Source organism: Petromyzon marinus, chromosome 85 (genome assembly GCF_048934315.1).
Source record: "Petromyzon marinus isolate PM22_M1 ecotype Great Lakes invasive population chromosome 85, UKy_Petmar_22M1.pri1.0, whole genome shotgun sequence".
Lineage (NCBI taxonomy): Eukaryota > Metazoa > Chordata > Hyperoartia > Petromyzontiformes > Petromyzontidae > Petromyzon > Petromyzon marinus.
In genome coordinates, this window is record NC_133750.1 from 6,657,044 (window position 1) to 6,679,718 (window position 22,675).

At 51.5% G+C, this 22,675-nt stretch overlaps 1 protein-coding gene across 1 annotated transcript in view; it reads left to right on the forward strand.

Moving 5' to 3' along the window:
• Nucleotides 1–368: 368 nt before the first annotated feature.
• The window catches only part of LOC142907931 (uncharacterized), a 39,473-nt gene continuing 17,166 nt past the window's right edge, over nucleotides 369–22,675 (forward strand). Inside the window, exons 1-2 of the mRNA XM_076057938.1 lie at nucleotides 369–3,238; nucleotides 8,605–8,767. The gene's annotated coding sequence lies outside the window, so the exon portion shown is untranslated. The remainder of the gene's footprint in view (nucleotides 3,239–8,604; nucleotides 8,768–22,675) is intronic.

The following is a 22,675-nucleotide window of genomic DNA, read 5'->3' on the forward strand; positions in this document are numbered from 1 at the left end:
TGTGTGTGTAGGTGTGTGTGTGTAGGTGTGTGTGTGTGTAGGTGTGTGTGTGTAGGTGTGTGTGTAGGTGTGTGTGTGTAGGTGTGTGTGTAGGTGTGCGTGTGTAGGTGTGTGTGTGTAGGTGTGTGTGTAGGTGTGTGTGTGTAGGTGTGTGTGTGTAGATGTGTATGTGTGTAGGTGTGTGTAGGTGTGTGTGTAGGTGTGTGTGTGTAGGTGTGTGTGTGTAGGTGTGTGTAGGTGTGTGTGTGTAGGTGTGTGTAGGTGTGTGTGTAGGTGTGTGTGTGTAGGTGTGTGTGTAGGTGTGTGTGTAGGTGTGTGTGTGTAGGTGTGTGTGTGTGTAGGTGTGTGTGTGTAGGTGTGTGTGTAGGTGTGTGTGTGTAGGTGTGTGTGTAGGTGTGCGTGTGTAGGTGTGTGTGTGTAGGTGTGTGTGTAGGTGTGTGTGTGTAGGTGTGTGTGTGTAGATGTGTATGTGTGTAGGTGTGTGTAGGTGTGTGTGTAGGTGTGTGTGTGTAGGTGTGTGTGTGTAGGTGTGTGTAGGTGTGTGTGTGTAGGTGTGTGTAGGTGTGTGTGTGTAGGTGTGTGTGTAGATGTGTATGTGTGTAGGTGTGTGTAGGTGTGTGTGTGTCACTGTGTGTGGGGAGCGGTAGTGTAGTGGTTAGCGCTACGCTATGAACCTGGCGACCCGGGTTCGATTCCCGCTCACGGCCAACACCGGTGACGATTATCTGAACCGGTCCCGGGCCTCCCCTAGGTCGACTCAGCCTCAAATGAGTACCTGGTGTAGCGGTGTGTAAACATCGCCACTAGGGAGACAAAGGCGGTCGGGCGTGGTGCTGGCCACCCACCCCCTCGTGTACCGTTTCGGCCTTCATAGGTGCTCGCTAACAGCACTTGCCCCTACAGTCTGTTAAGGCTATATGGGGGATCTTTGTCTTTGTCTTTTGTGTAGGTGTGTGTGTGTGTGACGTCACCGTCACTTAGTGGCGAATGGCGGTTGTTGTTGTGGTTGTTGTTGTGGTTGTTATTGTTATTATTATTGTTGTTATTGTTGTTGTTATTGTTGTGGTTGTTATTGTTGTTGTGGTTGTTGTTGTTATTGTTGTTGTTATTGTTGTTGATGTTGTTATTGTTGTTGTGGTTGTTGTTATTGTTGTTGTTATTGTTGTGGTTGTTATTGTTGTTGTGGTTGTTGTTATTGTTGTTGTTATTGTTGTTGATGTTGTTATTGTTGTTGTGGTTGTTGTTATTGTTGTTGTTATTGTTGTTGATGTTGTTATTGTTGTTATTATTGTTGTTATTGTTGTTGTTGTGGTTGTTATTGTTGTTGTTATTGTTGTTGTTGTGGTTGTTATTGTTGTTGTTATTGTTGTGGTTGTTGTTATTGTTGTGTTGTTGTTATTGTTGTTATTGTTGTTGTTATTGTTGTTATTGTTGTTGTTATTGTTGTTGTTATTGTTGTTATTATTGTTGTTGTTATTGTTGTTGTGGTTGTTGTTGTTATTGTTGTTGTTATTGTTGTTGTGGTTGTTGTTGTTATTGTTGTTGTTATTGTTGTTATTGTTGTTGTTATTGTTGTTGTTATTGTTGTTATTATTGTTGTTGTTATTGTTGTTGTGGTTGTTGTTGTTATTGTTGTTGTTATTGTTGTTATTATTATTGTTGTTATTGTTGTTGTTATTGTTGTTGATGTTGTTATTGTTGTTGTTATTGTTGTTGTTATTGTTGTTGTTATTGTTATTGTGGTTGTTGTTGATGTTGTTATTGTTGTTATTGTTATTGTTGTTATTGTTGTTATTGTTATTGTTGTTGTGTTGTTGTTGTTATTGTTGTTGTGGTTGTTGTTATTGTTGTTGTTGTTGATGTTGTTATTGTTGTTGTGGTTGTTGTTATTGTTGTTGTGGTTGTTGTTATTGTTGTTGTTATTGTTATTGTTGTTGATGTTGTTATTGTTGTTGTGGTTGTTGTTGTTATTGTTGTTGTTATTGTTGTTGATGTTGTTATTGTTGTTGTGGTTGTTGTTATTGTTGTTGTTATTGTTGTGGTTGTTATTGTTGTTGTGGTTGTTGTTGTTATTGTTGTTGTTATTGTTGTTGATGTTGTTATTGTTGTTGTGGTTGTTGTTATTGTTGTTGTTATTGTTGTTGATGTTGTTATTGTTGTTATTATTGTTGTTATTGTTGTTGTTGTGGTTGTTATTGTTGTTGTTATTGTTGTTGTTGTGGTTGTTATTGTTGTTGTTATTGTTGTGGTTGTTGTTATTGTTGTGGTTGTTGTTATTGTTGTGTTATTGTTGTTATTGTTGTTATTGTTGTTGTTATTGTTGTTATTGTTGTTGTTATTGTTGTTGTTATTGTTGTTATTATTGTTGTTGTTATTGTTGTTGTGGTTGTTGTTGTTATTGTTGTTGTTATTGTTGTTATTATTATTGTTGTTATTGTTGTTGTTATTGTTGTTGATGTTGTTATTGTTGTTGTTATTGTTGTTGTTATTGTTGTTGTTATTGTTATTGTGGTTGTTGTTGATGTTGTTATTGTTGTTATTGTTATTGTTGTTATTGTTGTTATTGTTATTGTTGTTGTGTTGTTGTTGTTATTGTTGTTGTGGTTGTTGTTATTGTTGTTGTTGTTGATGTTGTTATTGTTGTTGTGGTTGTTGTTATTGTTGTTGTGGTTGTTGTTATTGTTGTTGTTATTGTTATTGTTGTTGATGTTGTTATTGTTGTTGTGGTTGTTGTTATTGTTGTTGTGTTGTTGTTATTGTTGTTGTGTTGTTGTTATTGTTGTTGATGTTGTTATTGTTGTCGTTATGTTGTTGTTGTGGTTGTTGTTATTGTTGTTGTTATTGTTGTTGTTATTGTTGTTGTGTTGTTGTGTTATTGTTGTTGTTGTTGTCAACCTCACCACCACCACCACCACCGCCACCACCTCGCCCACTCCGCCCCCCTCTAGCTGTGCTCACCGCTCCGGTGCTCTCCCTCACGCTGGACTCCGGGGAGAGGGAGCTTGGGCCGGCCGGCGGTGGTGGTGAGTGTGGTGGTGAGGGTGGCGGTGAGGGTGGTGGTGAGGGTGGTGGTGAGGGTGGTGGCGGTGAGGGTGGCGGTGAGGGTGGAGCGAGGGGCGGGAGGATGCTGAGGCTTTCGGCTTCACTGGGGAGCAAACGGAGGAAGAGATTTGCCCACAAGGGAGTGGAGTTCCACTTGGAGGCAGAGATCACTTCCACAGGAAGGATACAGCACAGGGTGAGTGGGTGGGTGAGTGGGTGGGTGAGTGGGTGAGTGGGTGGGTGAGTGGGTGAGTGGGTGGGTGGGTGGGTGAGTGAGTGGGTGGGGGGGTGAGTGGGTGAGTGGGTGAGTGAGTGGGTGGGTGGGTGAGTGAGTGGGTGGGGGGGTGAGTGGGTGAGTGAGTGAGTGAGTGGGTGGGTGAGTGGGTGGGTGGGTGAGTGAGTGGGTGAGTGAGTGAGTGGGTGAGTGAGTGGGTGGGTGAGTGGGTGAGTGAGTGAGTGAGTGGGTGAGTGAGTGAGTGAGTGGGTGGGTGAGTGAGTGGGTGGGTGAGTGGGTGGGTGAGTGGGTGGGTGAGTGAGTGGGTGAGTGAGTGGGTGGGTGGGTGAGTGGGTGGGTGGGTGAGTGGGTGAGTGAGTGGGTGGGTGGGTGAGTGGGTGGGTGGGTGAGTGGGTGAGTGAGTGAGTGGGTGAGTGGGTGGGTGGGTGAGTGGGTGAGTGGGTGGGTGAGTGGGTGAGTGGGTGGGTGAGTGAGTGAGTGAGTGGGTGGGTGAGTGGGTGAGTGAGTGAGTGGGTGGGTGAGTGAGTGAGTGAGTGGGTGAGTGGGTGAGTGAGTGAGTGGGTGGGTGAGTGGGTGAGTGGGTGAGTGAGTGGGTGAGTGGGTGAGTGAGTGAGTGGGTGGGTGGGTGGGTGAGTGGGTGAGTGGGTGAGTGAGTGGGTGGGTGAGTGAGTGGGTGAGTGGGTGGGTGGGTGGGTGAGTGGGTGGGGGGGTGAGTGGGTGGGTGAGTGAGTGGGTGAGTGGGTGAGTGGGTGGGTGGGTGGGTGAGTGGGTGAGTGAGTGGGTGGGTGAGTGAGTGGGTGAGTGAGTGGGTGGGTGAGTGAGTGGGTGAGTGAGTGAGTGGGTGGGTGAGTGGGTGGGTGAGTGGGTGGGTGAGTGAGTGGGTGAGTGGGTGAGTGAGTGGGTGGGTGAGTGGGTGGGTGGGTGGGTGAGTGAGTGGGTGAGTGGGTGGGTGAGTGAGTGGGTGAGTGAGTGGGTGGGTGAGTGAGTGGGTGAGTGGGTGGGTGAGTGGGTGGGTGAGTGGGTGGGGGGGTGAGTGAGTGGGTGAGTGGGTGGGTGGGTGGGTGATTGAGTGGGTGGGTTGGTGAGTGAGTGGGTGAGTGGGTGGGTGGGTGAGTGGGTGAGTGAGTGGGTGGGTGGGTGAGTGGGTGGGTGAGTGAGTGGGTGGGTGGGTGGGTGAGTGGGTGAGTGAATGAGTGAGTGGGTGGGTGAGTGGGTGGGTGAGTGAGTGGGTGGGTGAGTGAGTGGGTGGGTGAGTGAGTGGGTGAGTGGGTGAGTGAGTGGGTGGGTGAGTGGGTGAGTGAGTGGGTGAGTGAGTGGGTGGGTGGGTGAGTGGGTGGGTGGGTGGGTGGGGGGGTGGGTGGGTGGGTGGGTGAGTGAGTGAGTGAGTGGGTGAGTGGGTGGGTGAGTGAGTGAGTGAGTGGGTGGGTGAGTGGGTGGGTGAGTGGGTGGGTGAGTGGGTGGGTGAGTGGGTGGGTGAGTGGGTGAGTGGGTGGGTGGGTGAGTGGGTGAGTGAGTGGGTGGGTGAGTGGGTGGGTGAGTGAGTGGGTGAGTGGGTGGGTGAGTGAGTGAGTGGGTGAGTGGGTGGGTGAGTGGGTGGGTGAGTGGGGGGGTGAGTGGGTGGGTGGGTGGGTGAGTGAGTGAGTGGGTGGGTGGGTGAGTGAGTGAGTGGGGGGGTGGGTGAGTGGGTGAGTGAGTGAGTGGGTGAGTGAGTGGGTGGGTGAGTGGGTGAGTGAGTGGGTGAGTGAGTGGGTGAGTGGGTGAGTGGGTGGGTGGGTGAGTGAGTGAGTGGGTGGGTGGGTGAGTGAGTGAGTGGGTGAGTGGGTGAGTGAGTGAGTGGGTGGGTGGGGGGGTGGGTGGGTGAGTGGGTGAGTGGGTGAGTGAGTGGGTGGGTGAGTGGGTGAGTGAGTGGGTGAGTGGGTGGGTGAGTGAGTGAGTGGGTGAGTGGGTGAGTGAGTGAGTGGGTGGGTGGGGGGGTGGGTGGGTGAGTGGGTGAGTGGGTGAGTGAGTGGGTGAGTGAGTGGGTGAGTGGGTGAGTGGGTGGGTGGGTGAGTGAGTGAGTGGGTGAGTGGGTGAGTGAGTGAGTGGGTGGGTAGGGGGGTGGGTGGGTGAGTGGGTGAGTGGGTGAGTGAGTGGGTGGGTGAGTGGGTGAGTGAGTGGGTGGGTGAGTGGGTGAGTGAGTGGGTGAGTGGGTGAGTGGGTGAGTGAGTGGGGGGGTGGGTGAGTGGGTGGGTGAGTGAGTGAGTGGGTGAGTGGGTGGGGGGGTGAGTGAGTGGGTGAGTGAGTGAGTGAGTGGGTGGGTGAGTGGGTGAGTGAGTGGGTGGGTGAGTGGGTGAGTGGGTGAGTGGGTGGGTGGGTGGGTGAGTGGGTGGGTGAGTGGGTGAGTGAGTGGGTGAGTGGGTGAGTGAGTGGGTGGGTGAGTGGGTGAGTGAGTGGGTGAGTGGGTGAGTGGGTGAGTGAGTGGGGGGGTGGGTGAGTGGGTGGGTGAGTGAGTGAGTGGGTGAGTGGGTGGGGGGGTGAGTGAGTGGGTGAGTGAGTGAGTGAGTGGGTGGGTGAGTGGGTGAGTGAGTGGGTGGGTGAGTGGGTGAGTGGGTGAGTGGGTGGGTGGGTGGGTGAGTGGGTGGGTGAGTGGGTGAGTGAGTGGGTGAGTGGGTGAGTGAGTGGGTGAGTGGGTGGGTGAGTGAGTGGGTGGGTGGGTGAGTGGGTGGGTGAGTGGGTGGGTGAGTGGGTGGGTGAGTGGGTGGGTGAGTGGGTGGGTGAGTGAGTGAGTGGGTGAGTGAGTGGGTGGGTGAGTGAGTGAGTGGGTGAGTGGGTGAGTGGGTGGGTTGGTGGGTGAGTGGGTGGGTGGGGGGGGTGGGTGGGTGGGTGGGGGGGTGAGTGGGTGAGTGAGTGAGTGAGTGGGTGAGTGAGTGGGGGGGTGAGTGAGTGGGTGAGTGAGTGAGTGGGTGGGTGAGTGGGTGGGTGGGTGAGTGAGTGGGTGAGTGGGTGAGTGGGTGAGTGAGTGAGTGGGTGAGTGAGTGGGTGGGTGAGTGGGTGAGTGGGTGAGTGAGTGAGTGGGTGGGTGGGTGAGTGAGTGGGTGAGTGGGTGAGTGAGTGGGTGGGTGGGTGAGTGGGTGGGTGGGTGGGTGGGGGGGTGGGTGAGTGAGTGGGTGGGTGGGTGGGTGAGTGGGTGGGTGGGTGAGTGGGTGGGTGAGTGGGTGAGTGAGTGGGTGAGTGAGTGAGTGAGTGGGTGAGTGAGTGGGTGGGTGAGTGGGTGAGTGGGTGGGTGGGTGGGTGAGTGGGTGGGTGGGTTAGTGAGTGAGTGGGTGAGTGAGTGGGGGGGTGAGTAAGTGGGTGAGTGGGTGGCTGAGTGGGTGAGTGAGTGAGTGGGTGAGTGGGTGAGTGGGTGAGTGAGTGAGTGGGTGAGTGGGTGAGTGAGTGGGTGGGTGAGTGGGTGAGTGAGTGAGTGAGTGGGTGAGTGAGTGAGTGAGTGGGTGGGTGGGTTAGTGAGTGAGTGGGTGAGTGAGTGGGGGGGGTGAGTGAGTGGGTGAGTGAGTGGGTGAGTGGGGGGGTGAGTGAGTGGGTGAGTGAGTGGGTGAGTGGGGGGGTGAGTGGGTGGGTGGGTGAGTGAGTGGGTGAGTGGGTGAGTGGGTGGATGGGTGAGTGGGTGGGTGGGTGAGTGAGTGAGTGGGTGAGTGAGTGGGTGGGTGAGTGAGTGGGGGGGTGAGTGAGTGGGTGAGTGAGTGAGTGGGTGAGTGAGTGAGTGGGTGGGTGAGTGAGTGAGTGAGTGGGTGAGTGGGTGAGTGGGTGAGTGGGTGAGTGAGTGGGGGGGTGAGTGAGTGGGTGAGTGAGTGAGTGAGTGGGTGAGTGGGTGAGTGGGTGGGTGGGTGGGTGAGTGGGTGGGTGAGTGGGTGAGTGAGTGGGTGGGTGGGTGAGTGGGTGGGTGGGTGAGTGGGTGAGTGGGTGGGTGAGTGGGTGGGTGAGTGAGTGAGTGGGTGAGTGAGTGGGGGGGTGAGTGAGTGGGTGGGTGGGTGAGTGAGTGAGTGGGTGAGTGAGTGAGTGAGTGGGTGGGTGGGTGAGTGGGTGGGTGAGTGGGTGGGTGAGTGGGTGAGTGAGTGGGGGGGTGAGTGAGTGGGTGAGTGAGTGGGTGAGTGAGTGAGTGAGTGGGTGGGTGAGTGGGTGAGTGGGTGAGTGGGTGAGTGGATGAGTGAGTGGGTGGGGGGGTGGGTGGGTGAGTGGGTGGGTGGGTGAGTGGGTGGGTGGGTGAGTGGGTGGGTGAGTGGGTGAGTTAGTGGGTGGGTGGGTGGGTGAGTGGGTGGGTGGGTGAGTGGGTGGGTGGGTGGGTGAGTGAGTGGGGGGGTGAGTGAGTGGGGGGGTGGGGGGGTGAGTGAGTGGGGGGGTGGGTGGGTGAGTGGGTGGGTGGGTGAGTGAGTGAGTGGGTGAGTGAGTGGGGGGGGTGAGTGGGTGGGTGAGTGGGTGGGTGAGTGAGTGAGTGAGTGGGTGGGTGAGTGAGTGAGTGGGTGAGTGAGTGGATGAGTGGGTGGGTGGGTGGGTGAGTGAGTGATGATGATACTACTACTGATGATACTACTAATGATAATGATGATGCTGGTGATGATGTTGTGATGTAACTACTACTGATAATAATGATACTCCTACTGATGATGATGATACTACTGATGATGATGATACTACTGATGATGATACTAATGATGATGATACTACTGATGATGATACTACTGATGATGATACTACTGATGATGATACTAATGATGATGATACTACTGATGATGATACTACTACTGATGATGATACTAATGATGATACTACTGATGATGATACTACTACTGATGATGATGATACTACTGATGATGATGATACTACTACTGATGATGATGATGATACTACTGATGATGATGATACTACTACTGATGATGATACTACTACTGATGATGATGATACTACTGATGATGATGATACTACTACTGATGATGATACTACTGATGATGATGATACTACTACTGATGATGATACTACTACTACTGATGATGATGATACTACTACTACTGATGATGATGATACTACTGATGATGATGATACTACTACTGATGATGATGATACTACTGATGATGATTATACTACTGATGATGATGATGATGATACTACTACTGATGATGATACAGATGATGATGATACTACTACTACTGATGATGATGATACTACTACTGATGATGATGATACTACTACTACTACTGATGATGATGATACTACTACTGATGATGATGATACTACTACTACTACTGATGATGATGATACAGATGATGATACAGATGATGACGTTGCTGTCCCAGGTAACGTTCTGGGGATGTGTCTACCTGCACGTGGTCTCCCCGCAAGGCGACGCTGACGCTTACTGCTGCCGGGCCCGGATTGTGGCTGACAAACCCCAGCAGAAGGCGGGAGAGTGGACAGAACAGAAGTGTGTGGTGATCCCTCCACCACACAGCGCTCAGGGTGAGTGGGTCGGTGGGTGGGTGGGTGACTGAGTGACTGAGTGAGTGACTGAGTGAGTGACTGACTGAGTGACTGAGTGACTGAGTGAGTAGGTGAGTGAGTGACTGACTGAGTGACTGAGTGACTGAGTGAACGACTGACTGAGTGACTGAATGAGTGACTGAGTGACTGAGTGAGTAGGTGAGTGAGTGACTGACTGAGTGACTGAGTGAGCGAGTGACTGAGTGAGTGACTGACTGAGTGACAGACTGAGTGACTGAGTGACTGGCTGAGTGACTGAGTGAGTGGGTGAGTGACTGAGTGAGTTACAGACTGAGTGAGTAGGTGAGTGAGTGACTGACTGAGTGACAGACTGACTGACTGAGTGACTGGCTGAGTGACTGAGTGAGCGACTGACTGAGTGACTGAGTGAGTAGGTGAGTGAGTGACTGACTGAGTGACTGACTGACTGAGTGACTGAGTGAGTGACTGAGTGACTGAGTGAGCGAGTGACTGACTGAGTGACTGACTGAGTGACTGACTGAGTGACTGAGTGACTGACTGAGTGACTGAGTGACTGACTGAGTGACTGACTGAGTGACTCACTGACTACCTGAGTGACTGACTGAGTGAGTGAGTAGTGAGTGACTGAGTGGGTGATTGAGTGAGTGACTGACTGACTGACTGAGTGACTGAGGGAGTGACAGACTGAGTGACTGAGTGAGCGACTGACTGAGTAACTGACTGAGTGACTCACTGACTAACTGAGTGACTGAGTGACTGACTGACTGACTGAGTGACTGACTGAGTGACTGACTGAGTGACTGACTGAGTGACAGACTGAGTGACTGAGTGAGTGACTGACTGAGTGACTGACTGAGTGACTGAGTGAGCGAGTGACTGACTGAGTGACTGAGTGACTAACTGACTGAGTGAGTAGGTGACTGACTGAGTGACAGACTGAGTGACTGAGTGAGCAACTGACTGAGTGACTGACTGAGTGACTGAGCGAATGACTGAGTGAGTGACTGAGTGACTGACTGAGTGAGTGACTGAGTGACTGACTGAGTGACTGACTGAGTGACTCACTGACTAACTGAGTGACTGAGTGACTGACTGACTGACTGAGTGACTGACTGAGTGACTGACTGACTGGGTGACTGAGTGAGTAGGTGAGTGAGTGACTGACTGAGTGACAGACTGAGTGACTGAGTGAGCGAGTGACTGAGTGAGTGACTGAATGACTGACTGAGTGAGTGACTGAGTGACTGACTGAGTGACTGACTGAGTGACTCACTGACTAACTGAGTGACTGAGTGACTGACTGACTGACTGAGTGACTGACTGAGTGACTGACTGACTGGGTGACTGAGTGAGTAGGTGAGTGAGTGACTGACTGAGTGACAGACTGAGTGACTGAGTGAGCGAGTGACTGAGTGAGTGACTGAATGACTGACTGAGTGAGTGACTGAGTGACTGACTGAGTGACTGACTGAGTGACTCACTGACTAACTGAGTGACTGAGTGACTGACTGACTGACTGAGTGACTGACTGAGTGACTGACTGACTGGGTGACTGAGTGAGTAGGTGAGTGAGTGACTGACTGAGTGACAGACTGAGTGACTGAGTGACTGGCTGAGTGACTGAGTGAGTGACTGAGTGACTGACTGAGTGACTGACTGAGTGACTCACTGACTAACTGAGTGACTGAGTGACTGACTGACTGACTGAGTGACTGACTGAGTGACTGACTGAGTGACTGAGTGAGTGACAGACTGAGTGACTGAGTGAGTGACTGACTGAGTGACTGACTGAGTGACTGAGTGAGCGAGTGACTGACTGAGTGACTGACTGAGTGACTAACTGACTGAGTGAGTAGGTGACTGACTGAGTGACAGACTGAGTGACTGAGTGAGCGACTGACTGAGTGACTGACTGAGTGACTGAGTGAGCGAGTGACTGAGTGACTGACTGACTGAGTGACTGAGTGAGTAGGTGAGTGAGTGACTGACTGAGTGACAGACTGAGTGACTGAGTGAGCGAGTGAGTGACTGAGTGACTGACTGAGTGAGTGACTGAGTGACTGGCTGAGTGACTGAGTGAGTGACTGACTGAGTGAGTGACTGAGTGACTGACTGAGTGACTGACTGAGTGACTCACTGACTAACTGAGTGACTGAGTGACTGACTGACTGAGTGACTGACTGAGTGACTGACTGAGTGACAGACTGAGTGACAGACTGAGTGACAGACTGAGTGACTGAGTGACTGACTGAGTGACTGAGTGAGCGAGTGACTGACTGAATGACTGACTGAGTGACTAACTGACTGAGTGAGTAGGTGAGTGAGTGACTGACTGAGTGACAGACTGAGTGACTGAGTGACTGGCTGAGTGACTGAGTGAGTGACTGACTGAGTGAGTGACTGAGTGACTGACTGAGTGACTCACTGAGTGACTCACTGACTAACTGAGTGACTGACTGAGTGACTGACTGAGTGACTGACTGAGTGACTGACTGAGTGACTGACTGAGTGACTGACTGAGTGACTGAGTGACTGAGTGACTGACTGACTGACTGACTGACTGAGTGACTGAGTGACTGACTGAGTGACTGAGTGACTGAGTGACTGAGTGACTGAGTGAGTGACTGAGTGACTGGCTGAGTGAGTGACTGAGTGACTGGCTGAGTGACTGAGTGAGTGACTGACCAAGTGAGTGACTGAGTGACTGACTGAGTGACTGACTGAGTGACTGACTGAGTAACTGAGTGACTGACTGACTGACTGAGTGACTGACTGAGTGACTGGGTGACTGACTGACTGAGTGACTGGCTGAGTGACTGACTGAGTGACTGACTGAGTGACTGAGTGACTGACTGAGTGACTGACTGAGTGACTGACTGACTGACTGAGTGACTGACTGAGTGACTGGGTGACTGACTGGGTGACTGACTGACTGAGTGACTGACTGAGTGAGTAGGTGAGTGAGTGACTGAGTGAGTGAGTGAGGGACTGAGTGAGTGATTGAGTGAGTGATTGAGTGAGTGACTGACTGACTGAGTGACTGACTGAGGGAGTGACTGACTTAGTGACTGACTGAGTGAGTGACTAAGTGAGTGACTGACTGAGTGACTGACTGAGTGACTGACTGAATGACAGACTGAGTGACTGAGTGACTGGCTGAGTGACTGAGTGAGTGACTGACTGAGTGACTGACTGAGTGACTGAGTGACTGGCTGAGTGACTGAACGAGTGACTGACTGAGTGACTGACTGAGTGACTCACTGGCTAACTGAGTGACTGACTGACTGAGTGACTGACTGAGTGACTGACTGACCGACAGAGTGACTGACTGACCGACTGAGTGACTGACTGAGTGACTGAGTGAGTGACTGACTGAGTGACTCACTGACTAACTGAGTGACTGACTGAGTGAGTGAGTGACTGAGTGGGTGATTGAGTGAGTGACTGACTGAATGACTGACTGACTGAGTGACTGACTGAGTGAGTAAGTGAGTGAGTGACTGAGTGACTGAGTGAGTGAGTGACTGAGTGACTGACTGAGTGACTGACTGAGTGACTCACTGACTAACTGAGTGACTGAGTGACTGACTGAATGAGTGACTGACTGAGTGACTGACTGAGTGACTGACTGAGTGACAGACTGAGTGACAGACTGAGTGACAGACTGAGTGACTGAGTGACTGACTGAGTGACTGAGTGAGCGAGTGACTGACTGAATGACTGACTGAGTGACTAACTGACTGAGTGAGTAGGTGAGTGAGTGACTGACTGAGTGACAGACTGAGTGACTGAGTGACTGGCTGAGTGACTGAGTGAGTGACTGACTGAGTGAGTGACTGAGTGACTGACTGAGTGACTCACTGAGTGACTCACTGACTAACTGAGTGACTGACTGAGTGACTGACTGAGTGACTGACTGAGTGACTGACTGAGTGACTGAGTGACTGACTGAGTGACTGAGTGACTGAGTGACTGACTGACTGACTGACTGAGTGACTGAGTGACTGACTGAGTGACTGAGTGACTGAGTGACTGAGTGAGTGACTGAGTGACTGGCTGAGTGAGTGACTGAGTGACTGGCTGAGTGACTGAGTGAGTGACTGACCAAGTGACTGACTGAGTGACTGACTGAGTGACTGACTGAGTGACTGACTGAGTAACTGAGTGACTGACTGACTGACTGAGTGACTGACTGAGTGACTGGGTGACTGACTGACTGAGTGACTGGCTGAGTGACTGACTGAGTGACTGACTGAGTAACTGAGTGACTGAGTGACTGACTGACTGAGTGACTGACTGAGTGACTGACTGACTGACTGAGTGACTGACTGAGTGACTGGGTGACTGACTGACTGAGTGACTGACTGAGTGAGTAGGTGAGTGAGTGACTGAGTGAGTGAGTGAGGGACTGAGTGAGTGATTGAGTGAGTGATTGAGTGAGTGACTGACTGACTGAGTGACTGACTGAGGGAGTGACTGACTTAGTGACTGACTGAGTGAGTGACTAAGTGAGTGACTGACTGAGTGACTGACTGAGTGACTGACTGAATGACAGACTGAGTGACTGAGTGACTGGCTGAGTGACTGAGTGAGTGACTGACTGAGTGACTGACTGAGTGACTGAGTGACTGGCTGAGTGACTGGCTGAGTGACTGAACGAGTGACTGACTGAGTGACTGACTGAGTGACTCACTGGCTAACTGAGTGACTGACTGACTGAGTGACTGACTGAGTGACTGACTGACCGACAGAGTGACTGACTGACCGACTGAGTGACTGACTGAGTGACTGAGTGAGTGACTGACTGAGTGACTCACTGACTAACTGAGTGACTGACTGAGTGAGTGAGTGACTGAGTGGGTGATTGAGTGAGTGACTGACTGAATGACTGACTGAGTGAGTGACTGACTGAGTGACTGACTGAGTGAGTAAGTGAGTGAGTGACTGAGTGACTGAGTGAGTGAGTGACTGAGTGACTGACTGAGTGACTGACTGAGTGACTCACTGACTAACTGAGTGACTGAGTGACTGACTGAATGAGTGACTGACTGAGTGACTGACTGAGTGACTGACTGAGTGACAGACTGAGTGACAGACTGAGTGACTGAGTGACTGAGTGACTGACTGAGTGACTGAGTGAGCGAGTGACTGACTGAATGACTGACTGAGTGACTAACTGACTGAGTGAGTAGGTGAGTGAGTGACTGACTGAGTGACAGACTGAGTGACTGAGTGACTGGCTGAGTGACTGAGTGAGTGACTGACTGAGTGAGTGACTGAGTGACTGACTGAGTGACTCACTGAGTGACTCACTGACTAACTGAGTGACTGACTGAGTGACTGACTGAGTGACTGACTGACTGAGTGACTGACTGAGTGACTGTCTGAGTGACTGAGTGACTGAGTGACTGACTGAGTGACAGACTGAGTGACTGAGTGACTGAGTGACTGACTGACTGACTGAGTGACTGAGTGACTGACTGAGTGACTGAGTGACTGAGTGACTGACTGACTGAGTGAGTGACTGAGTGACTGGCTGAGTGAGTGACTGAGTGACTGGCTGAGTGACTGAGTGAGTGACTGACCAAGTGAGTGACTGAGTGACTGACTGAGTGACTGACTGAGTGACTGACTGAGTGACTGGGTGACTGACTGACTGAGTGAGTGAGTGAGGGACTGAGTGAGTGATTGAGTGAGTGATTGAGTGAGTGACTGACTGACTGAGTGACTGACTGAGGGAGTGACTGACTGAGTGAGTGACTGAGTGACTGACTGAGTGACTGACTGACTGACTGACTGAGTGACTGACTGAGTGACTGGGTGACTGACTGACTGAGTGACTGAACGAGTGACTGACTGAGTCACTGACTGAGTGACTCACTGGCTAACTGAGTGACTGACTGACTGAGTGACTGACTGAGTGACTGACTGACCGACTGAGTGACTGACTGACCGACTGAGTGACTGACTGAGTGACTGAGTGAGTGACTGACTGAGTGACTCACTGACTAACTGAGTGACTGACTGAGTGAGTGAGTAGTGAGTGACTGAGTGGGTGATTGAGTGAGTGACTGACTGAATGACTGACTGAGTGAGTGACTGACTGAGTGACTGACTGAGTGAGTAAGTGAGTGAGTGACTGAGTGACTGAGTGAGTGAGTGACTAAGCGAGTGACTGACTGAGTGACAGACTGAGTGACAGACTGAGTGACTGAGTGAGTGACTGACTGAGTGACTGACTAAGTGACTGACTGAGTTTGGAGTGAGTGACTGACTGAGTTAGGAGTGAGTGAGTGACTGACTGAGTGACTGAGTGAGTGAGTGACTGACTGACTGAGTGAGTGACTGACTGAGTGACTGAGTGAGTGACTGAATGAGTGACTGACTGAGTGACTGAGTGAGTGACTGAGTGAGTGACTGACTGACTGACTGACTGAGTGACTGACTGAGTGACTGACTGAGTGACTGACTGACTGACTCCCTCACCCCTCACCCCTCACCCTGAAGTGCTCACCACCGTGTGGGTCATCACGGGAGTGAGTGACTGACTGAGTGACTGACTGACTGAGTGACTGAGTGAGCGAGTGACTGAGTGAGTGACTGACTGAGTGACTGACTGACTGAGTGACTGAGTGAGTAGGTGAGTGAGTGACTGACTGAGTGACAGACTGAGTGACTGAGTGACTGGCTGAGTGACAGACTGAGTGACTGAGTGACTGACTGACTGAGTGACTGACTGAGTGACTGAGTGAGTGACTGACTGACTGAGTGAGTAGGTGAGTGAGTGACTGACTGACTGAGTGAGTAGGTGAGTGAGTGAGTGACTGAGTGAGTGATTGAGTGAGTGATTGAGTGACTGACTGACTGAGTGACTGACTGAGGGAGTGACTGACTTAGTGACTGACTTAGTGACTGACTGAGTGAGTGACTAAGTGAGTGACTGACTGAGTGACTGACTGAGTGACTGACTGAGTGACAGACTGAGTGACTGGCTGAGTGACTGAGTGAGTGACTGACTGAGTGACTGAGTGACTGACTGAGTGACTGAGTGAGTGACTAAGTGAGTGACTGACTGAGTGACTGACTGAGTGACTGACTGAGTGACAGACTGAGTGACTGGCTGAGTGACTGAGTGAGTGACTGACTGAGTGACTGAGTGACTGACTGAGTGACTGACTGAGCGACTGAGTGACTGACTGAGTGACTGACTGACCGACTGAGTGACTGACTGACCGACTGAGTGACTGACTTAGTGACTGACTTAGTGACTGACTGAGTGAGTGACTAAGTGAGTGACTGACTGAGTGACTGACTGAGTGACTGACTGAGTGACAGACTGAGTGACTGGCTGAGTGACTGGCTGAGTGACTGAACGAGTGACTGACTGAGTGACTGACTGAGTGACTCACTGGCTAACTGAGTGACTGAGTGACTGACTGACCGACTGAGTGACTGACTGACCGACTGAGTGACTGACTGAGGGACTGAGTGAGTGACTGACTGAGTGACTCACTGACTAACTGAGTGACTGACTGAGTGAGTGAGTAGTGAGTGAGTGACTAAGCGAGTGACTGACTGAGTGACTGACTGAGTGACTGACTGAGTGAGTAAGTGAGTGATTGACTGAGTGACTGAGTGAGTGAGTGACTAAGCGAGTGACTGACTGAGTGACTGACTGAGTGACTGACTGAGTGAGTAAGTGAGTGAGTGATTGAGTGACTGACTAAGTGACTGAGTGACTGACTGAGTGACTGAGTGACTGACTGAGTTAGGAGTGAGTGACTGACTGAGTTAGGAGTGAGTGAGTGAGTGACTGACTGAGTGACTGAGTGAGTGAGTGAGTGACTGACTGAGTGACTGACTGAGTGACTGACTGAGTGAGTGATTGAGTGAGTGACTGACTGACTGACTGAGTGACTGACTGACTGAGTGACTGAGTGACTGACTGAGTGACTGACTGAGTGACTGACTGAGTGACTGAGTGAGTGACTGACTGAGTGACTGACTGACTGAGTGAGTGACTGACTGACTGAGTGAGTAGGTGAGTGACTGAGTGACTGACTGAGTGAGTAGGTGAGTGACTGACTGAGTGACTGAGTGAGTAGGTGAGTGACTGAGTGACTGAGTAGGTGAGTGACTGACTGAGTGACTGCCTGACTGACTCTCTCACCCCTCACCCCTCACCCTGAAGTGCTCACCACCATGTGGGTCATCACGGGAGTGAGTGACTGACTGAGTGAGTGACTGACTGACTGAGTGAGTGACTGAGTGAGTAGGTTAGTGACTGAGTGACTGAGTAGGTGAGTGACTGAGTGACTGAGTAGGTGAGTGACTGAGTGACTGACTGAGTGACTGACTGACTGACTGAGTGACTGAGTGACTGACTGAGTGACTGACTGAGTGACTGAGTGAGTGACTGACTGAGTGAGTGACTGAGTGACTGACTGACTGAGTGAGTGACTGACTGACTGAGTGAGTAGGTGAGTGACTGAGTGAGTGACTGAGTGAGTAGGTGAGTGACTGACTGAGTGACTGAGTGAGTAGGTGAGTGACTGAGTGACTGAGTAGGTGAGTGAGTGACTGAGTGAGTGACTGAGTGAGTAGGTTAGTGACTGAGTGACTGAGTGACTGACTGACTCTCTCACCCCTCACCCCTCACCCTGAAGTGCTCACCATCGTGTGGGTCATCACGGGAGTGAGTGACTGACTGACTGAGTGAGTGACTGACTGACTGAGTGAGTAGGTGAGTGACTGAGTGACTGAGTAGGTGAGTGACTGAGTGAGTGACTGAGTGAGTAGGTGAGTGACTGACTGACTGACTGAGTGAGTGACTGACTGAGTGAGTAGGTTAGTGACTGAGTGACTGAGTAGGTGAGTGACTGAGTGAGTGACTGAGTGAGTGACTGAGTGAGTGACTGAGTGGGTCAGTGAGTGGGTGGGTGAGTGGTTGAGTGACTGACTGAGTGAGTGACTGAGTGAGTGACTGAGTGACTGACTGAGTGACTGACTCTCTCACCCCTCACCCCTCACCCTGAAGTGCTCACCACCGTGTGGGTCATCACGGGAGTGAGTGACTGACTGAGTGAGTGACTGACTGAGTGAGTAGGTGAGTGACTGAGTGAGTGACTGAGTGAGTGACTGAGTGAGTAGGTTAGTGACTGAGTGACTGAGTAGGTGAGTGACTGAGTGAGTGACTGAGTGAGTAGGTGAGTGACTGAGTGAGTGACTGAGTGAGTAGGTGAGTGACTGAGTGAGTGACTGAGTGAGTAGGTGAGTGACTGAGTGAGTGACTGAGTGAGTAGGTGAGTGACTGAGTGAGTGACTGAGTGAGTAGGTGAGTGACTGAGTGAGTGACTGAGTGAGTGACTGAGTGAGTGACTGAGTGAGTAGGTGAGTGACTGAGTGACTGACTGAGTGACTGACTGACTGACTGACTCTCTCACCCCTCACCCCTCACCCTGAAGTGCTCACCACCGTGTGGGTCATCACGGGAGTGAGTGACTGACTGAGTGAGTGACTGACTGAGTGACTGACTGAGTGACTGAGTGACTGACTGACTGCCTGACTGACTGAGTGACTGACTGACTGACTCCCTCACCCCTCACCCCTCACCCTGAAGTGCTCACCACCGTGTGGGTCATCACGGGAGTGAGTGACTGACTGAGTGAGTGACTGACTGAGTGACTGACTGAGTGAGTAGGTTAGTGACTGAGTGACTGAGTAGGTGAGTGACTGAGTGACTGACTGAGTGACTGACTGAGTGACTGAGTGAGTAGGTGAGTGACTGAGTGACTGACTGAGTGATTGAGTGAGTGACTGACTGAGTGAGTGACTGACTGAGTGACTGCCTGAGTGACTGACTGCCTGACTGACTCTCTCACCCCTCCCCCCTCACCCTGAAGTGCTCACCACCGTGTGGGTCATCACAGGAGTGAGTGACTGACTGAGTGACTGACTGAGTGAGTGAGTGACTGAGTGAGTGAGTAGGTGAGTGACTGAGTGACTGAGTAGGTGAGTGACTGACTGACTGCCTGACTGAGTGACTGACTGAGTGACTGACTGACTCTCTCACCCCTCACCCCTCACCCTGAAGTGCTCACCACCGTGTGGGTCATCACAGGAGTGAGTGACTGACTGAGTGAGTGACTGAGTGAGTGAGTGACTAAGTGAGTGACTGACTGAGTGAGTGACTGAGTGACTGACTGAGTGACTGACTGAGTGACTGACTGAGTGACTCACTGACTAACTGAGTGACTGAGTGACTGACTGAGTGACTGAGTGAGTAGGTGAGTGAGTGACTGACTGAGTGACAGACTGAGTGACTGAGTGACTGGCTGAGTGACTGAGTGACTGACTGAGTGAGTGACTGAGTGACTGACTGAGTGACTGACTGAGTGACTGACTGACTAACTGAGTGACTGACTGAGTGACTGACTGAGTGACTGAGTGACTGACTGACTGACTGAGTGACTGACTGAGTGACTGACTGAGTGACTGAGTGAGTGACTGAGTGAGTGACTGACTGACTGAGTGAGTAGGTGAGTGAGTGAGTGAGTGACTGAGTGAGTGATTGAGTGAGTGATTGAGTGAGTGACTGACTGACTGAGTGACTGACTGAGGGAGTGACTGACTTAGTGACTGACTGAGTGAATGACTAAGTGAGTGACTGACTGAGTGACTGATTGAGTGACTAACTGAGTGACAGACAGTGACTGAGTGACTGGCTGAGTGACTGAGTGAGTGACTGACTGAGTGACTGAGTGACTGACTGAATGACTGACTGAGCGACTGACTGAGCGACTGACTGAGTGACTGAGTGACTGGCTGAGTGACTGGCTGAGTGACTGAACGAGTGACTGACTGAGTGACTGACTGAGTGACTCACTGGCTAACTGAGTGACTGAGTGACTGACCGACTGAGTGACTGACTGACCGACTGTGTGACTGACTGAGTGACTGAGTGAGTGACTGACTGAGTGACTCACTGACTAACTGAGTGACTGACTGAGTGAGTGAGTAGTGAGTGACTGAGTGGGTGATTGAGTGAGTGACTGACTGGCTGACTGAGTGACTGACTGAGTGAGTAAGTGAGTGAGTGATTGAGTGACTGACTAAGTGACTGAGTGACTGACTGAGTGACTGAGTGAGTGACTGACTGAGTGACTGAGTGACTGACTGAGTTAGGAGTGAGTGACTGACTGAGTTAGGAGTGAGTGACTGACTGAGTTAGGAGTGAGTGACTGACTGAGTTAGGAGTGAGTGAGTGTCTGAGTGAGTGAGTGACTGACTGACTGAGTGACTGACTGAGTGACTGAGTGAGTGACTGAGTGAGTGAGTGACTGAGTGAGTGACTGACTGAGTGACTGACTGAGTGACTGACTGAGTGACTGACTGAGTGACTGACTGAGTGACTGACTGAGTGACTGACTGACTGAGTGACTGAGTGACTGAGTGACTGAGTAGGTGAGTGACTGACTGAGTGACTGACTGAGTGACTGACTGAGTGACTGACTGAGTGACTGACTGAGTGACTGACTGACTCTCTCACCCCTCACCCCTCACCCTGAAGTGCTCACCACCGTGTGGGTCATCACGGGAGTGAGTGACTGACTGAGTGAGTGAGTGACTGAGTGAGTGACTGAGTGAGTGACTGACTGAGTGAGTGAGTGACTGACTGAGTGAGTAGGTGAGTGACTGAGTGACTGAGTAGGTGAGTGACTGACTGACTGCCTGACTGAGTGACTCACCCCTCACCCCTCACCCTGAAGTGCTCACCACCGTGTGGGTCATCACGGGAGTGAGTGACTGACTGAGTGAGTGACTGAGTGAGTAGGTGAGTGACTGAGTGAGTGACTGAGTGACTGACTGAGTGACTGACTGAGTGACTGACTCTCTCACCCCTCACCCCTCACCCTGAAGTGCTCACCACCGTGTGGGTCATCACAGGAGTGAGTGACTGACTGAGTGAGTGAGTGACTGAGTGAGTGACTGAGTGAGTGACTGAGTGAGTGACTGACTGAGTGACTAACTGCCTGACTCTCTCACCCCTCACCCTGAAGTGCTCACCACCGTGTGGGTCATCACAGGAGTGAGTGACTGACTGACTGAGTGAGTAGGTGAGTGACTGAGTGACTGACTGAGTGACTGACTGAGTGACTGACTGAGTGACTGCCTGACTGCCTGACTGACTGTCTCACCCCTCACCCCTCACCCTGAAGTGCTCACCACCGTGTGGGTCATCACAGGAGTGAGTGACTGACTGAGTGAGTGACTGAGTGAGTGACTGACTGACTGAGTGAGTGAGTAGGTGAGTGACTGAGTAAGTGACTGACTGACTGAGTGACTGACTGACTGAGTGACTGACTGACTGTCTCACCCCTCACCCCTCACCCCTCACCCTGAAGTGCTCACCACCGTGTGGGTCATCACAGGAGTGAGTGACTGAGTGAGTGACTGAGTGAGTGACTGAGTCGAGTGAGTGACTGACTGAGTGACTGACTGAGTGACTGTCTCACCCCTCACCCCTCACCCTGAAGTGCTCACCACCGTGTGGGTCATCACAGGAGTGAGTGACTGACTGAGTGAGTGACTGAGTGAGTGACTGACTGACTGAGTGACTGACTGAGTGACTGACTGAGTGACTGACTGAGTGACTGACTGACTGACTGTCTCACCCCTCACCCCTCACCCCTCACCCTGAAGTGCTCACCACCGTGTGGGTCATCACAGGAGTGAGTGACTGACTGAGTGAGTGACTGACTGAGTGACTGACTGACTGAGTGACTGACTGACTGACTGTCTCACCCCTCACCCTGAAGTGCTCACCACCGTGTGGGTCATCACAGGAGTGAGTGAGTGACTGAGTGACTGACTGAGTGACTGACTGAGTGACTGACTGACTGACTGAGTGACTGACTGAGTGACTGACTGTCTCACCCCTCACCCCTCACCCTGAAGTGCTCACCACCGTGTGGGTCATCACGGGAGTGAGTGAGTGACTGAGTGAGTGACTGACTGACTGAGTGAGTGACTGACTGAGTGAGTGACTGACTGAGTGACTGACTGACTGACTGAGTGACTGACTGAGTGACTGACTGAGTGACTGACTGAGTGACTGACTGAGTGACTGACTGACTGACTGTCTCACCCCTCACCCCTCACCCTGAAGTGCTCACCACCGTGTGGGTCATCACAGGAGTGAGTGACTGACTGAGTGACTGACTGAGTGACTGACTGACTGCCTGACTGAGTGACTGACTGAGTGACTGACTGAGTGACTGCCTGACTGTCTCACCCCTCACCCTGAAGTGCTCACCACCGTGTGGGTCATCACAGGAGTGAGTGACTGACTGAGTGAGTGACTGAGTGAGTGACTGAGTGAGTGACTGAGTGACTGACTGAGTGACTGACTGACTCTCTCACCCCTCACCCCTCACCCTGAAGTGCTCACCACCGTGTGGGTCATCACAGGAGTGAGTGACTGACTGAGTGACTGACTGAGTGACTGACTGAGTGACTGACTGAGTGAGTGACTGAGTGACTGACTGTCTGTCTCACCCCTCACCCCTCACCCCTCACCCTGAAGTGCTCACCACCGTGTGGGTCATCACAGGAGTGAGTGACTGACTGAGTGAGTGAGTAGGTGAGTGACTGAGTGACTGACTGAGTGACTGCCTGACTGCCTGACTGACTCTCTCACCCCTCACCCCTCACCCTGAAGTGCTCACCACCGTGTGGGTCATCACAGGAGTGAGTGACTGACTGAGTGAGTGACTGAGTGAGTAGGTGACTGACTGAGTGACTGACTGAGTGACTGACTGAGTGACTGACTGACTCTCTCACCCCTCACCCCTCACCCTGAAGTGCTCACCACCGTGTGGGTCATCACAGGAGTGAGTGACTGAC